This window comes from Neolamprologus multifasciatus, chromosome 22 (assembly GCF_963576455.1).
Source record: "Neolamprologus multifasciatus chromosome 22, fNeoMul1.2, whole genome shotgun sequence".
Taxonomy (NCBI): domain Eukaryota; kingdom Metazoa; phylum Chordata; class Actinopteri; order Cichliformes; family Cichlidae; genus Neolamprologus; species Neolamprologus multifasciatus.
The window spans coordinates 9,435,943-9,454,610 of NC_140459.1; the positions used below are offsets into that span (position 1 = coordinate 9,435,943).

At 38.3% G+C, this 18,668-nt stretch overlaps 1 protein-coding gene and 2 long non-coding RNA genes across 3 annotated transcripts in view; all 3 read left to right on the forward strand.

Annotated features, from left to right (window-relative positions):
• Positions 1-18,668, forward strand: part of LOC146492914 (uncharacterized) — a 236,268-nt gene that overhangs the window by 145,015 nt on the left and 72,585 nt on the right. The gene's annotated exons all lie outside the window — the stretch shown is intronic.
• The window catches only part of LOC146492915 (interferon-induced very large GTPase 1-like), a 171,159-nt gene that overhangs the window by 131,143 nt on the left and 21,348 nt on the right, over positions 1-18,668 (forward strand). The window lies entirely within an intron of this gene.
• Positions 5,648-18,574, forward strand: LOC146492923 (uncharacterized). Its single transcript, XR_014871765.1, has 5 exons — positions 5,648-5,722; positions 14,222-14,334; positions 14,417-14,448; positions 17,400-17,490; positions 17,599-18,574. It is a non-coding gene; the product is annotated as an uncharacterized LOC146492923 (long non-coding RNA).

Here is an 18,668-nt window from a genome sequence, read left to right on the forward strand (position 1 = left end):
GCTGTTGCTCACAATGGTCCAAGGGACCGCTCAGGGAGTTTGTGTGTTCGCTTAGACACATGAAAAATTAGAGGGAACATTGGATGAGAGTGTGATGGGACAGTGGAGACTGCTCCAGGATACAAACAACTGCGTCATACTGTTAACACAAGTACGGCTCTTCGCAAGCACCTGCACAGACAGCATGCTAAAACCAAGCTAGCCAAGAACCCAGAGTGATGTTAAAGCTGAGTGAATGCTGACCCCAGACCAGTTCTACAATAAGGTGAGCTGTCATTTGCAGTGAAGTCAGGCTGCAGGCTTCTTTTCTACCTGTTCATGTTTCTACAGTAGAATCATTGTGACAATCGCATTAAAGTCTCTTTGTGCTGGTTTTCATCTTAGATTTGTGCTGTCGGGGCTCCCAAAAACAATGTTGTTGCTGACTTGCAATCTTTCATGCTTACACGTTGACATCGTTACACAAGATATCATTGTCAATCATTACCAACATCAACAACAGTAGGTTTCTTTATATTTTGCTAGGAAAATTGCAAAAACAAAGCACAAAAAAAAAAATGGGTAAACATACATTAAAATGCAGTAGGGTGTGGAGTTGATGAATCCTTTGTTCCAGTCTGTCTTGTCAGGAATTCTAGACATTCCTAACAAGAAGTCTAACCTGTCAGACATCATCTCCTGTGCAAGAGAAACTACAGCAAGAAGGAAACTGAGACGCTTGATAATCAGGTTCATATTTTGCATAAACCTTTTTACTTCAGCTTAACAAGGAAAAAGGAACAGGGAAGAAAAAAAGAAAATAGAAGTACAGATACTACAGTGAAGTCAGGCTGCAGGATTTTTTTTCTACCTGTTCATGTTTCTACAGTAGAATCATTGTGACGATCGCATTAAAGTCTCTTTCTGTTGTGTGTCTTTGGTTTTCATCTTTGATTTGTGCTGTTGACTTTGTGTTCATACCTAAATACTAAGAGAAAGATCACATATGTCCTCATTAGGATAGGGATTTGTGTTGGTGTTTGGAGCTGTAGCCTGTGGGTTTCTAAAGTTAAATGGTAATTATGAGACAGGGTGTTTCAGATCATTTTGCAGAGTAATGTGAAGGTAACGTAACAACAAACTGTCACGGCTGGGGCAGCAGTCGTGTGGTGGAGAGAATGGGGACCCAAGATGCAGACGGCAGTGGAGATGCGAGAGGAGACTTATTTACAGTGAAAATAACAAAGGTGAGGGCAGAACTGAACATAAACCTAAACTGGGAAAAAACTAACAAACAAACCTGAAACATAAGGACAGCGGGAGATACACAGAGATGGCAGATGAGGAAGGCGGGGCAGAGAGACGCGGAGGAACACAGTAAATGAACACAGACGACACGACGAGGAACACAGGCAGATACACACTATAAATACACAGAGGGACACTGGGAAATCACACACAGGTGGGAGACACAGCTGGACCTGATTAACCTGACGAGACAGGGGAACACTAACACCAGGGACCAACAGAGGGAGCACCAACCCAGCATCCAAAACCCCAAAACACAAACCATCCAAAACAGTCTACAAATAATATTAATAATAACAATAAATACACCAAACACAAAATCACTGAGTCCACAGACTCAGGACCATGACACAAAATCAACAAAAATTACCTTATGGGCATAATGCAGTACAACAAAACCAAGTTAAATGTCCCAACTGTTCTCTGGGGTGAAAACATGGAGGAAACAGCAAAACGGCACTATAGTGAGCCATCAAGACCTCAGCTCCTGTGGATTAGTGGTGTGGCTATCTGACACACACCTTGGACCAATTCCCAGACGGGATATTAACATGTACCTGCAGTGGTAAAGGTATACTAGAGATAAAATATACAGAAAACAAGCAGTTCTGTCTGGACAGCTTATTAGTGTTGAAAAACACTCATATTACTACCAGACTCATCTCCACATGTTTGTATTTTACATTACTCGAAGTGACCTCGTTGTGTGGACGAACGTTCATTGTGCAGCGTGTCCTGCAAGCTATCAAATACGGTGCATTTCTCGGCTTAAAAAAAAACGCTATGCGTCGCCAGGTGTTTCATCAGATTCGAGGAGTTACCTCCTTTGCACAGTATCACAGTATCAGCTTAAAGCACTTGTTGCAGGCTGCTGAGTTTGCATCTTTTGCTGTGAAGTACAGCCAGACTTTGACCGCTTCGCCTTGAGCATTTTTAATCTGTAGCTCTGCTCTAAAAGAACATACGTACCTGGGCCCGCCTACTACGCTTGCAAAGGTAAAACGATTGGCTAGAATCCAAAGTGTATGACGTCTCAAGAAAAAAAAAAAAAAGCACTGAAATAAAGCACAGAAATGTGCGCTGCTTTTGGGTCTGGTTACTACAATTTATCAGAACCATAATGGCACCGGATACCGGTACCCATCCCTAGATACGACCCTGCCTTGGAGACAGAGAGAGCAGGCAAATTGGTACGTTCTGAATCTAGGAGCATCACGGCGGGATACGCCGATGTGTTTTGTTGAACGGACCTAGAAGCTGACACTGAAGAGAGGCATTGCAGGTGAACAAAAGGCCAGCCTTTATTTGGGCAGATGTGGGTAAAAGCAGCAACAACCATGAAAACTAGACAAACTATGAAAACTGAAGCAAACTATGACTGACTATGAAAACTGTGGCAAGAATAACAACCTACTCATGGAAACCTAAATACCAAAACAAGAATAACACAAGAACTAAATAATCACAGCCTTGCATGAAAAGCACTGAACACAACAAGAAATTGGGCCCCACTCACGTACCACCCAAGAAAGAGCAAAACAGAGTACCTTTTAAAGTGCTAAGCAGCCATTTATTTGCATCAGCAGTGAGTACACAAATGCTACTTTACAAATTTGCAACTATTTACAACATCAACACTCTAATGCCAGACACACACAGGTAAAAAACAATTTAAAAATACAGGCTCCTTGTTGGATGGTGGATGCTGGGAGGGGGCAGGTGGCTGTCATCTGTAGGTTAAGTTATTTAAGTTATTTGAAGGCCGATTACGTCACAGCCAGGTGATGAAGGCTGTCCCAATTCAAAGGCTGCTCCAAATACGGTTGACAAATGCATCCTTCATTTCCCAAAATTTGAAGGATGGGTCGGGTGTATCCATAGTTGCCCAACCAATCCTAGAATTTATAGCATGGCCCAGCCAATTTCAGCTTCCAACAATGGTGGCAGTTACTTAGTTTTAATATTACTCTTTCTGGGTCACAAAATTTTAACATATTTTCAGTAGCTGTGTAAACTTCAAATTTCTGCTCAATTTATCAAGACATCATATATTTGCAAAAGTGCGCCAACGTTTTTGGAGAGGTCTGTTACCCACCAGGTTGAGGCTCACTTGAGCCGGCGAGAACATCAGACTCCCAGCACATTGTTTTCAAACCCCCCATGGTCTTTCGCTACTCAGGTTAAACATGATATATAAGTCACTTCAATAACTTAAAATGTTATTGTTTGGCTTTTTTCATTGTTTTCTTTGTTCCTGAAAAATGTTTTGGCTGAGATTAAAGTTATAGTTTTCACACAGCTGAATAAACATCACACAGAAAACTGATTAAACATAAATGTGAGATGGTAGAGAATTTACTCTATATTTTAGATAGCAAGGAGCAGACAGCTGAGGTCATTAAACTCCACCGAGGCAGCTGGTAACACAAATCTGAAGGCTAGACTGTCCCATTTTACAACCTCGCACTTCTGGCCTTCTCAGTCATCGAAGGACCCGGTCCTTGTACACCACGAAAGCCGGGGCTTACAGGAGACAGAGAATCAAGGACAATGAGTGAACAATTATAATATAACACCAAATCATCAGGAATAGAATTGAAGTCCATAGTCTGAATATTATCCAGTCTGGTAGTGAGAATGTCCATATCAATGTTCTTGATGTTGCGGAACGAGATAAGATGGGTTGGCTTGGTGGAAGAGCAGCAGAGAGTGAGGATAAATGAAAGGAGGAAGTGGTCAGTTATGGGAATTTCAGCAGCAAAAAGATTAAAGGGAGTAAGACCAAAACAGCAATATACAGTAACTATGATGGTGGGAATAGGTAATCAGTTATATGAACGTTATTTATTTTAACTGTCATAAACAGGATGTGACAAGTGATAAAAACTGTACTGCATTAAAACATTAACAGCAGGTGGGATATCCAATCTTTAAGTGATGACGTGATGAATTCTGCTTCTGGCTCCAAACTACTCTGCATTTATTAAGGCTGTTGTGTTTTTAACATGTTTAATGCTTTGTATCTTGTTCTATTTCAGAGGTCCCCAAAGTGTGGGGCCCACCCCCTGGGAGGGGGGGGGGGGGGCGCAAACCCATTGCACGGGGGGCACGGTATATGTCAGAGAAATGTCAGAGAATATTTAGCTGAATTATCAAGGGAAACGTTGTACAAATAAATCCCTGTAAGAAACTGACCTGGCCCTGAAGCTTGAATGTCCCTGTTCATAAAAATCTGCAATCAAAATAATAATTTTTTAAAAAGTACTGAAAAGTATCCTGAAGGGTCCCTCATATGCCATTATTGTCGACCTCTGGACCTGTGGGCCAAGGGTTGTTTGGGTTTTATGGGTTTACTTTCTGTCTCTCCAGTCAGCTATGCTCCCATGTCTGTTTCTACCCCAGTCTCAGTATCAAGTCTGCATCTTAGTGCGTGTCTCATGCTTCCTGTTTTATTTTGATAGTTCTTTGTCCTGTGTTCAGTTTTGCTTCCTCCCTGTCCCATTATGTATAATTCGTTCCAGCTGTGTTTCCGTCCTGTTTCCCATTCCCTTGCTTTCCTCTGTGTATTTAGTTCTCTGTATTCCTCTGCCTGTTGTTGTGTCGTCCCATATTGCTGTGCGTTTCCCTGTGCTCCTCGTTTCCCTGTTTCCTAGTTTGCTCCTAGCCTCAGTTTCCCATTTCTCAGTGTCATGTCTCTGGTTCCCAGTGTAGGTATTGTTTTCTTGTTTGTAGTGTTCTTCTTTTTTGTACAACAATAAAACTGCCTCTTTTAATTCACCACTTGTGTTTTGAGTCCAGTGTTTGGATACTACTCCTGTCAACCACACAGCACACCTTGACAAGAGGAGCCTATAGAGATTCTTTATACCTGTCCTTGCAAAAGCTGAACATTAGCATCTCAATAATCTTCAAGAAATTAAGAAAAACCTGGGTTAAAGACCCAGGAAGATGACGCTTTTAAGATTAAACTAGTAAGTCATTCATTGTTTAACTGTTTAATCAGTGTTTTTGTTATTACTGGGGACTTTAACAAAGCCAAGATAAAAACTCTCATTCCAGATATCAGCTATCATGTGTACTTGAATAAGCAAGGATTGGGGATGTTGAATGATGTTATCAGTCAGGCCAACAACTTTATTCTAAGTCACATAATACAATAAGTGCAGGTCATGGCACAGTTAAATGACATTTTTTCACTTTTGCTTTCGATATTACACATTTGAAAGTCGTGTGCATACTGCGATCCAAAGGTTGTTATACCTCTCATGTCATATCCCATTTGCTGAGAGGAATTGGGAGAGGTTTGTGAGGGGAAAACCCATAGCATCTGATGTCACTGATCTCTCTCTATATAAAGAACAGGGTCTGGTAGGATTCATAAGAAGGCAGCAACATCTACACAAACCAGGCAGTGCTCAGAAAACACTAAGAAAAGGTGAGTTTTCTTAAAGGGGAGGGTGTAATGTGTGTGTTTTTATAAAACCTTGTAAAATATGTGCACGCATGAATATGAAAAGAAAAATGTAAGAAAAAACAGACAAACTTAACATTACTATTGTGATACGGTATAATGTTATATATATATACACAGTATATTTCTTCCTCCTCTTTTTTTTTTAGCAAGGGTAGTGATCCTGAAAGTGATCAAAAATGAACTGAGAAGTTCAATTTTAAATCACATTTCTCCACTGTCTTGTGATACTAGGTATTATAAACGGGACCATAATTTACCCAAAAAATTAACAAAACATTTTTGATCAAGCTATCATTGGTTTAAGGACAAAGATAGTAATCTTTCATAACTTGATCCTTAGCTCAGAATAAATAGTCCTTTATAATGCAGTTATTGTTACACCATGGAAATTACTTCTTTTCAGAAGTAAGTAAAGGGAAAAAAACAGCGGCCGACATCTTTAGACGGGAAACTGTTCTTGAAGTATACTGAACGAGAGAAAGAGAGAGATATCTGTGCATGAAGTGTGATTTTATTGTGGTAGAAGGAAAACAGCAAAAGTAAGAGGGAAATCATGACCATGTTTATGTGAAGCATAGTTTGGATCTTCTTTTGCTGCTGGTTCAGTCAATATTGTTTGGAGAGAGATAAAACTTAGAGCTTCAGAATGTAGCGCAAAAAGGACATAAACACAAAGCGCGGACCCACCGAAACATCAGAATCAGTGACCTGTCGGCTTTCAGACCCGACTGTATCCGTGCCATCGGGTGAGAAAGGTGACATCTGACTGTTTCTGATCTGTCGGCAGGTCAGCGCTTTGTGTTTACGTCTTTGTGCAGAATCCGTGTACCTGCTCTCATTTACTGCTTTAGCTGTTTGGTGGTTGTTGAAATTTAATGAGGTTTAACCTGAGATTCTGGCATTTTGGGCAAAATAAAATTATATTTAAAAATTGATACAGGATTTTAATTAATCGATTTTACGTTATCCAAGCTATAATCGATTTTAATCGATAATCAAAACCCACACCTAGTGAGAAAGAGAAAATACACAAATAAACAAACAAAGCTGATGGTTATCCAATGCATATCATCATTATCAAAAAGGAGAAATAATTAAATGCATCTGCCAAAAATCACCAAATACAGAAAGATTTCTTTGTAAAAGAAATTCAATAATTTTGTAATAATATTCTTAGTGTTAACAATTTCTCCATCTTTTAAGCATTTGATATCAACCCAAAATATAAAAGCAAATATTTTTATTTTTGCAACTTAAAATAACTACATTCAAACAATTTATGACACTCATCTTCAAGTTTTCCCACAGTACAAAGTTAACATAAACATTTAATATATTCAACTCTGTAAAATCTGCTTGTAACTACTGGAACACCAATAACTTTATATCTAAACCTTGCCAAATCACACCAAATAGAATGATCTAAACTACAGATATAATTTTTTCATAGGAATACTCACTTAAATATTCTGTAATTTTTACAAATACTACAAATACCACATATTTCTGCCAAAAATATACACACATACATATCGTTGCGTAATCTGAGCTGTTTAAATTTAAAACTACTACTGCATTGTTTTAATAATTGAAATGTTGGACTCATTTTTGCAGAACAGGCACTTTATCTGTTGTTGCATTTGTAGTCTCCATTACACAGCGCAATATTATAAAAGGAGTCGGACAAATGTTATGTACAAATATTAGTGGCAGGCAACTTTGTGCTTTGAATACTGCTGAAAGTGATTGTTTCCGCTATGACTGTTCAGGGCTTGCAAAATCGCTAGCCCGACGTCCCGGGGGCGTCCTCTGACATCGTCTTATCAATCGTTAGCTTACTATGCAAACATGACAAGTGAAATCTCCCGCAGCAAGCTTAAACATGTGAGAGGTTGATCGTGCAGAGAATCGCTGAGCGTTATGTGAGTGCGTGTGTAAAAGCAGCAGGATATATATTTTAGATCTGCTGAGCCAAATAAGACAGGTCAGGGTGAAGAAGTGACAGCCAAAGAAAAGCTTACCACAAAACGGAAAAGTTATGACAAATCAGACTATAAGGAAAAAAGAAAGTGCAGCTTTATGGTTTCATGGACAAAAGAATTTCTGTGGCTGCAACATGACGAGCTAAATAACCAGGGGTGCACATTAGTGGTCCGCAGGTGCGCATTCGCTGTCAAAATAAAAAAAATGCGCACAAGATAAGAAGTTGCAACGCGCGTTTGCGTACATAAGATTTTCTGGAGGAGGACAGACATTTGTTTAGAACTCTTAAAGATGTCGAAGAAGCTCCTTTAAGCAATTACTTTGGTGTTCCTCCACCTCCAAAGAAATGTCAGAAGGAGTCCGAACCACAAAAGAAGCGCGTATTCTCGGAAAAGTGGTTGCAGGAGGTGAGCTGGCTTCAAACAAATGATGAACGCACAGAGAGGTGGTGCAGAATGTGCCGTGAAAATCCCACTCTAGCGGACAAAAACAGCCTTTTATATGGACGCAAACGCGCGTTGTAACTTCTTATCTGGTGCGCATCTTTTATTTTGACAGCGAATGCGCACATGCGGACCACTTATGTGCACCCGTGTAAATGACATAATGTTCTACCGGGTGTGTTGCTGGTTTTCCCTCGATTTCTGAGTCAACAAGCACCTTTGTTACTGGGACCAGTAATTTTAAGAAAGGCCCCCATTAGAACCCATGAGAAATGCAAGAGATGCATTATTGCTCAGTCTGCAATATTTTTCCCAGAACAAACACCAATTGCAAATAACATACTAAAAATAAACCTGAAAAATCTGTTTAGAACAGCGTACTATGTTGCAAAGAGTGAACTACCACTGGCAAAATTTAGCAGTCTTTGCAAACTTCAAAAAGCAAATGGCCTAGATCTTGGTTCCACTTGCCTCTTACCTGTGACTTAAGTGGAAATTTCAAATTCAGGATCTGACACAGACTGATTTATGTTCTACAGTTCTTACAAGTTCATAGAAATTTCTGTTCAATTAGAACCAAGTATTTGAGTTGATGATTGTAATTTTTATACAATGTTGTAATTTGTGTTTCAACAATTTTTTGATTAATGTTTTGTTTCCGTTACAATATTATACATTAAAGTATAATATTGTAACGGAAACAAAACAGGAAATAAAACATCAATCAAAAAATTGCTCTCTTTTTTATTCGGGCTACTTAAATTTATTTTGGGCTACCAAAATCTGAAGAGTCCCTGGCCGAAAGGCTACTAGAGATTTTGAAATTTTGCAAGCCCTGACTGTTCATTTATCTGAAAAGCCAATGCATACAGCAATTGGTATGCACAGATTGCACGTGCATGTACAGTAGGTGCAAGGGCAGTACCAAGACTTTGGTTCCCTCTCCTGCAGAACAGTAGCATTTCACTGAGACCTAAAAGTTTTTAACAGAGCCCAATGTATTTCTTGCGTATTTCATTATGAGAGAATTCACAAGCATATACACTGTTGCTGCTATCATCATGCTCTCTATCTGAGAGGAACAACAATTCGATTTTCATTTTTGAATTAAAAAAACATTGCAGTGCCACACCTTTCTGTTCAAAAACATTTTTTGAACCACCGATCAATGCAAAAACATGCATGGATATATGTGTAGAAAGCTGTAAGTGACTGAACTTCCATTAGTACTGTGCCCCCTGGTGAATGCACAAGACATTACCACTGATTTTCATTAATGCCACTTGGGGGCATTAACATTCCAAGATCATCTGGTCAAACAACTGCAAGTGTTTAAACAGATAATCCCAGATCCCTAATTTTACTTAAACTATAGAGAACCTTTCAAGCCTACCACTGTTGTTTTGTAGCCTTTTTTAAGTGATTATTATAAGTGAATATGACACCAAGATTGCATGATCCTCCACGACTTGTAATACAGAAATTCCAAATTTAAAGTCACATTCTTTCCTTTTACAAAAATAACGACCTAATCTTTATTAGGATTTAGACTTAGTTTCCAGTTAATAAAATATAGTTTTACTGAATCTAAAGCCTTCTGAACCGATACACAACTATAAAAAGTCTCCCATTTATATTTACAGCAATCAACTTGCTACAAAAAACATATTTTTACTAAATCAAAAGCTTTTTTGTAATCAATAAAAGCACAGTATAGTTGTTTGTTATAGCACAAATATTAATCAGTTACATGAAAAACAATATATGATCAATTGCTGAGTAACCCACCCTAAAATCAGCTTGCTCATCTCCCACTAAGCCTGCTGCAGTTAAATAAGAAGTTAAACGATCAATAAACAGTTTTTGTACACACTAGTGTATGCAACCGCTCTATAATTGACTGTATAGTTGTTAAGGGTTTAACTATTCCTATTATCCAATTTGTTGGTATAATTCAAGTCCTCAGCACCAAGTTAAATGGTTTGGTAACCAATGAAATCAACTCTTAAGGACTAGTCTTTATTTATTATTGAAAATAAAATCAGAGCCTTATTATTTTAAGGCTATTACTTTAAATGTTTTATCTGAATAAAAATAATAATAAATTCATTTTTTGAACATATGTTGCCTGTAAATTCAGACAAATTAGTATCACACTCATTTAGATATTTATATTTTTCCATTACAGGTATCTGTTGTAAAGGGGTTCTTTATTATCGTCCAATACCCTTTAGATAGCCTTTGCCTCAAATTAATTCCTTATTTCCTTCTTAGTAAGTAAGTAAGTAAACTTTATTTATTAAGTGCTTTTCACAGACAGACAGTCAAATGTAAATAATGTAAAAAAAATATAAAATATGTAGATCAACAAAAGGCTTGTTTGAACAGAAAAGTTTTTAACTGTTTTTTAAAAGAATCCACAGAGTCAAGCAAACGTAATTGTAGTGGTAAACTATTCCACAGCCTTGGTGCAACAGACTGAAAGGCTCTGTCCCCTTTTGTCTTCAGTCGTGTACGGGGAACAACTAACAGACTCTGAGTCTGTGAGCGGAGATGACGAGCAGCAGTGTATTTTATAAAAAGCTTGGATAAATAACCTGGGGCCTGGCCATTTAGTGCTCTGTATGTTAAAACAAGAATTTTTAAGCGAATTCTAAACTCTATTGGGAGCCAATGTAAAGAATATAAGATGGGAGTGATGTGAACACGCTTGGTAGAACGAGTTAGTAGTCTGGCTGCTGCATTTTGTATTGCCTGGAGGCGAGAGAGATATGATTTATCCAAGCTAGTAAACAGGGAATTACAGTAATCTAAGCGTGATGACACAAATGCATGAATGAGTTTTTCCAGTTCAGCTGAGGAAACCATATGTCGCAGTTTAGAGATCTTTCTTAAATGATAGAAACAGGAACGAGACAAAGATTTTACATGAGAGTCAAGGCCCAGAGAAGAGTCAAATATTACTCCAAGATTTCGAATATTTGACTTGACAGATGGACAGAAAGAGGTAAGAACCTGACTGATTTTAGAATGTAGACTCTGTTGTCTATTCTGGCTCTCAATAGTCTTTACATTTATTTTTTCCCTTCTTGGTACTTGGTACAGAGGGAGCAATCAGGGAATAAGAGACAGGAGGGGAAACACAGCTGGGACAAATGAGGGCTAACGAGACAAGGGAAGCAAAACCAGATACCTTAACTTGAGACACAAACTTTCAAAGTAAAACAGGAAACATAACACAGAGACTAAGGAGCTTGGAAAGAAAAGCGTCTGGACTTCTTTGAGTTGCTTGAAGATGTTTCACCTCTCATCCGAGAAGCTTCTTCAGTTCTAAGGGGTCAATGGTGGAGAGTCCCAGATTTAAACTCAGTGGGAGTTTCCCCCCAAAGAGCGACAAAGGACCCCCTGATGATCCTCTACTTAATCACATGAGCCAAGGTGTGAAAGTGGGTGTGGGTTCCAATCAGCCAGGGTTTCGGGTGAGCTCATTGTGAAACCTGGCCCCACCCTATCATGTGATTTCCTGAGGTCAGATGGCCCAGGATGTGAGTGGGCGTTAAGGCGTCTGGGAAGGGATCTCAAAACTGGATTATAGATGGCAGACAGTTGGTGTCATAAACCACCGCCTCTGTTCAAAGATGGTCGCTCACAGGTTACGTAAATGGCTTCTTTCACTCCTCTTTCAAACCATCTGTCCAAAATGTGAACGTTGGCATCCTCGAAAGAGCGACCTTTGTCCTTTAGATGCAGATGAACTGCTGAGTCTTGTCCCGTGGAGGTGGCTATTCTATGTTGTGCCATGCGCTTGTGAAGTGGCTGTTTGGTCTCTTCGATGTAGAGGTCTGGGCGTTCCTCGCTGCACTGTACAGCATACACCACATTGTTAAGTTTGTGTTTAGGAGTTTTGTCTTTCGGGTTAAAGAAGTTAAAGAAGTTGTTAAAAGTTTCTTTACAATACACTATAACTCCTCTACATTGCACATGTTGGCCAAAATAGTTAACAAATGACAGCTTACCTGCTGAGACAATAAATCATGGGGGTGAGGAGTACTTGGTGAGGGCTAGTTCTTTTAGGTTCAGCAGCTAACAAGATGGTGTATCGGTCAGGATACAGGAAGGAGGACAACAGGCTTCCACTTTGCTGGATTGTCAGTTTTATTGCCACCTAGATGCTCAGTGTTGCCAGCAGTCTGTAGTAACAAACAAGTTGCCATGAGTATATAAATATATACAGCAACAGCTTCACTAAGATAAAAATAAAGAATTAATTGAAATAAACCAACACATCCATCTGAATATACACATAACACAACATATATGATTTGAACTATACCAATCTTACATCTCTTGCTCCAAACACAGAAAGGACACAATTAATCACAGTGAGAATGTCATACATAGCCGAAACATCCACTCAAACTGTAAACAAAGGGACTTTGGCGCCACCGTGTGGCCGAATAAAATTACTACATAATGGCGGCGGCGGACATAATGCCTCTAGTCACGAGATGAAAAAATGCGGCGCTACAACGCGGTAGAATGTAACTAAAGCCACGGCCAACATCAGAATCGGAAAATAAACATATTTAAGGAAACTTACTTCCAGTCAAAGGAGCTTGCAAAGAAAAGCGTCTGGACTTCTTTAAGTTACTTGAAGACGTTTCACCTCTCATCCGAGAAGCTTCTTCAGTTCTAAGGTCAAATGGTGGAGAGTCCCAGATATAAACCTAGTGGGAGTATTCCCCCACAGAGGGACAAAAGGACCCCCTGATGATCCTCTAATCGCCTTTTGTCGGTCCTTTTGTCCCTCTGTGGGGGAATACTCCCACTAGGTTTATATCTGGGACTCTCCACCATTTGACCTTAGAACTGAAGAAGCTTCTCGGATGAGAGGTGAAACGTCTTCAAGTAACTTAAAGAAGTCCAGACGCTTTTCTTTGCAAGCTCCTTTGACTACGATGACCTGGATGACTGAGAACCTTCACAGACTTACTTCCAGTCTTGAACTTAACACTCGGAGCATCACCGTGAAGGATGGCTAACCAGGAACACAGCTTACGAGGTAAACAGAACTAACACGGAAAAACAATCTCCCCTTCTCGAGTAGCATCGCGTTACCCCCAACTTCTGCCTACATCATTTCTTACGACTCCACCCCACACAATATTGCATTACATAGATATAAAATCCCAGAGCCTTTTATACACATGGTATAATTTGTTCATTTACTTGCTAATGCCAAATGATCTCCCGTCAGTCTCTCATCAAAGATTAGAGTTTTAACTAGAGTTAAAATGCAGCTTTTCAAACAACCAAACAAAAAAATCAAAACAAAACAGAAACAACTTACCTCTCAGCTTCATCAGCATTAATTTCTTTGTTAATCAGACATGGGCAAACCCATGAAAATGACATAGCATTAGCTTCCAGAGACAAAGCCAACTGCAACCACAAGATGGCAGTACATCAAAGGATGAGTGAAACCAGCAGAAGATCCTTTATGGGACAGAATTCTATTTGAGATTTAAGGAGAAAGATTGCCTTAATTTTTGTATGTTTTAATTTAATATCTGTTTTTTAGATTTCACAGGGCAAACACTGCAGGCCTTGTAGTGACCACAGAAAAATCTGATAGTTTGGCATTCAGTGCGTCTTTCTGTAGAAGTCACCACTGTCATTTTACCTGAATGGTGACAGTTCAGTGCTCAGCAAGAAAGCATTACAGTCTCCTCCCATTCCCTTGAACCAGTTTGCTAGTTAGTAAAGTTACCACTCCCATTACCTTTCACTCTGATTTGGTATTGTTTTGTGTGAAAAAAATACATTTATTACATAGAAATATTATATTGTCTTCTTAAATAGATGTAGTTTGTTACACCTTAAAGTATCAGCTATTTTAGACGGGATTTTTTAAAAATTCATTAAATAAAAATATATTTCAAAAATGTTAAAATATTTTACTTTCTGATACTCATAAAAAATTGCTCTTATTTTAATCTTTGATAAACTGAATGCATTTTTTTTTTTTACACAGACTGCTTATAAAGTGAGAAGCTGATGGTATGGAAGACCACCACAACACAACAGCAGCAGAAGGAGGAGGAAGAGGAGGAGAGCCTGAAATCAAATCTTTGAAAGATGACAAAGGTCAGCTGAAGTGACCAAGTCAAAAGTCCATTATAACTAGTAAATCAAAAGTTGATGCTGTGCAAACTATTTTTCCCTGTAGATGCGTTGGATGAAAGTCAAACTCGAACCACGGTAAAACTTTCAAATTACAATCAGTCATACAACTGTGAAATTTTTCATTTTTACATGTACAAAAATACATATAAATAACACTTGTTGTTTACTGTGTCCACTGTTTTTTTTTTCTAGGCAGGCTCTCTTCTCTCTGACAGCATGTTTGAAAAATACCAAAAAATTAAAAATGCCAAAATTATATAGAAAACCTTACAATTCACCAGTGCATGTTGTTGATTTGATTTTATCTTCATCGTGCTTTTGTTTTCTAAAACAAACAAACAAAAACATTTTAAGCATGTGACATTAGAACTGGTCATAAAATGTAGCTGGGCCTTTGTTTTAAGTCACCAGTAAAAGCAATATAAAACATAAAAACAACATAAAAACCAACAAAAAACCCTCTTTTTTCAGTTAAGTAGGAAAGTAAAAAGTAGCACCTTGAAGGATAATTTTACTAACCATTTTTTGTGCAAAGGTAACTGAACTTTGTGCTACATTAATAGAATAATACTAAGTATTAGTACATGAGAATACAAATATTTGACTCTAAATTCTAATTATAATGAAATTATAATAAATTCTAATGAAATTGAAAATGTTCTGTTGCCTGCATTGTAGATGGTGAATTTGTCTCCACACCTAAACATTAAAGCTAGTACATAAGGGCTTACAGTGGGATTCAGCAGGTGGGGGAACCCTAAGATCTGTGTAGTGGCTGAGCACAGGTAAAAGAACCACAAATCACAATAGTTCCTAATATAAGCTTCAGTAGGTTTTCAACTGACCTGCTGCTCTTTGTAAATTTACACAACTGAATTCAACAAGATGTATGTAGTTTCATGCTATATTTTGGCTGATGTCCATTCCCTACACTGACACTATTAATGCTGTCTTTACACTAGACAATATAGAATTGGTATAAAAGTGGAATTCAGTGAAATCATCTAATCATCATCATCTTAAATGTAAATTAGTTTACTACAGTTTATGTAAACCAACACTGACCATAAGCACCACAGCCACTGCACATCAGTCCAACGCAGAGCTTTATATAAAAAAAAAAAATCACCACAATTCCACAAACTAACCTCTTTTACCCATACAAATTACTGAGTATTTTCAAGCAAGATTTGAATGAGACAGCTAGTATAGCTTAGTTTGTTTTTATAAGAATCTCCAATACGTGATTAAAATTGTGGCTGTAGCTCAGGTGGCAGAGCAGGTCAGCCACTAATCAGAAGGTTGGTGGTTCGATCCCAGGCTGCCTCCTGGCTGCATGCCAAATATCCTTGGGCAAGATACTAAGCCCATGTTTGCCTACTGGTGGTGGTCAGAGGTGGCGCCAGTGTCCGGCATTGTAGCCTGTGGCTACAATGCCGGACACAGAGCGCCACAGCTGCCCCAGGTGGCTACAGCTGTGGCTACACTTGCCATTGCCAGTGTGTGAATGACTGAATGTAGTGTAAAGCGCTTTGGGGTCCATAGGGACTGAGTAAAGCGCTATACAAATGCAGGCCATTTCATAAAATTAAATTGCATGTAAGCTTTAAATTTGCACGTTATCATCACCGAGAGGTCCTTACCTTTAAATCTAACCTCTCTTGTTCGTCTCCTTGCTTTCTTCCTACATCTTTCTCCATTTCTGAGTGATATTAGCTCTTTCTTTTCTTTTCCTGTGAAATACAGCAGCTGGACCTTTAGCTAGAAAAACTCTGTGCCACAAAGGCTACGTTCACACTGCAGGCAAAAGCGCATCAAATCCGACTTTTTTGACCCTATGCGACCCATATCCGATCATGGTATGACAGTGTGAACAGCACAAATCCGATATTTTCAAATCCGATCTGGGTCACTTTCGTATGTGGTACTGAATCCGATACATATCCGATGTTTTAGAAAGCGACTGCTGTTTGAATGGTCATGTTGCATTAAATCCGTTTTTTACATCACTGACACAAGACAGACTCCAATTATCAGCGCCGGAGAAGACATCGCGAACGCTTCCTGGCCAACCAGTGTAGATGTCAGTGAAACTGTTGGGAAGACAACGTTGGAGAAACGTGAACATTTTATTTGTACTGTATAATCTGCAGATTCTGACAGAAATCTGCATCCTTTAAAGCACCGCTCCTCTCTAAAACAGCAGTAAGGATCATTATTACACCATATGTAAATAAAAAAAATTAATAACTTTATAACTTAAAGCAAAATTGGGAAACGTAAAGTCTGAAACAGTCAAACAATACTGTTGGTCTGGGTCTAAGCAGAGCGCGTTGTGTGTGACATCTTCTTTTGCGCATGTGAGCCGCTTTGAGGGTTCACACCAGAGCGCGTTTGCTGTCACATTTTATTTGTAGTGTGAACGAGCAGACACAAAAAATCACATTTGATCAAAAAATCGGAATTGAGCATTAAGACCTGCAGTGTGAACGTAGCCTAACAGCAAGATAACAGTTTGTATGTTTGCTGATGTTTGTTGAGGTGATAGAAACATTGAATTGATTGCCATTGGTTGATTGCCCTTCCACATTTGGAGAAGGTGTGAGAAGGACACATCAGAGAACAATACTCTAAGGTGGAGACAACTCCACCTGAAACTCAAACACAGAGTACAAAAAAAGGCTAAAAATAACCCGCCCTGCCCCAGCCATGTGACTTATTTATGCTAATTTTTTAACTATAATTTTATCAATATCTGAAGATTTTTTATAAAGATATGTTTTAAAAAATTGAATAATAAAAAAATGTAATTATTGCAGTAGATTAATCAGTTAATTAGAGAAATTAACTAAAAAGACTTACTTTCTCTGCATTTTCATGCATATTAAAGTATGATCTGTGTTTTTTTCTGAGGTTCTGATGTAATGTATTTTTACTTGAATACAAACATAACATTATTGCAGCTATAGACTTCAACAGGTTAAAGACGTCATGTAAATACATTTGTATTTATTTATTTTTTCCAGAGTGAACTAGGACATGGACAAGCTGACCAACCAGTGAAAAGTGAAGCAAGCACATCAGGGGGAGGAGAATCTGAAATCGAGCCAGTGACAGGTAGAGGGGTAACATTTTTACATCTACAAGTGATTTCAGTTTTAATTAATCCTTAATTTTAGCACACTGTGATAAAACACTGTTGCTGACTTTAGCTTTACCCCACAGGACGTGAATTGAAGAGGATTGTAGCTGAAACAGTGGTAAAAATTAAATCTTCACCTCCTTATTAGTTGTTGTCATAAATTGATTCAGTATGTGCATAAAAAAGCAAACAAACACCAAAATTTAACAAATGTAAGTAAATGAAAAACAAACCACTACTACAATTCTAATAATTCAATGATTTCTAATAAAACCATTGGATATCAGGTTCTTACAGAAGATTTTATTATTATCACAAATATAACAAGTCCATTATAACAATTATAACAACAATACCTTAACACAATTTTTTTTTCACTTTTAATGTCCCAATTCTTTAATGATGTGCTGAGAATAAACAACCAATACTCAGAGCAAGTCCAGTCAACAACAATTATTTATTAAGAACATATATGTGGGAGATCCACACAATACCACCCAAAGCGCAGTCAGGTAGATTTCAAAGAGGAAGCACTTCGATATACAACCTTATATGTCAGGGTTCACACCCCCTCATGCGTAAGCAGAGTATATTTATCATCCATCAGTGACAGTTAACTTCAACCCCATCTAAGGCAGTGATGTTTGCACATCACTAACAGTCTCAACGCTCTTTTACCCCCAGCTGTTTCCTGTTGTTCTCTTTTAGCAGCATAAAAATAGGTGATGTTCTCTTCAACTCTGCACAAAGCTTCCTTTTCTGCACTCTCCCACATCACAATCATCAAACAATCTAATGACCTATGACGCAGTTTATAACTCAAAGGTGGCCTTTAATATACTGGCCTGTTATTAAATGCATAAAACAAAATATACAGCAAATAAGCGCTAGAAAATATATTTTCCTAACATTAACCACTATATAAACATGTGTGTCTGTTTGCTTTCTGAGGAGATGACCTTCTAGATATGAGTTACAAAACAAGCTGATTTCCAATCCTCTGCTTAAATTCTAAAGTGGGATAACATAAAGTTTGCAAAATGTTTTTTTTCTTGTCCATGCGAGAATAAAGCACTTGTTGTTGTTGAAATAATAATAATAATAATGCTCAGCATCACAACCTGGTGGCAGAAGTTTTGTAGAACAAATAATT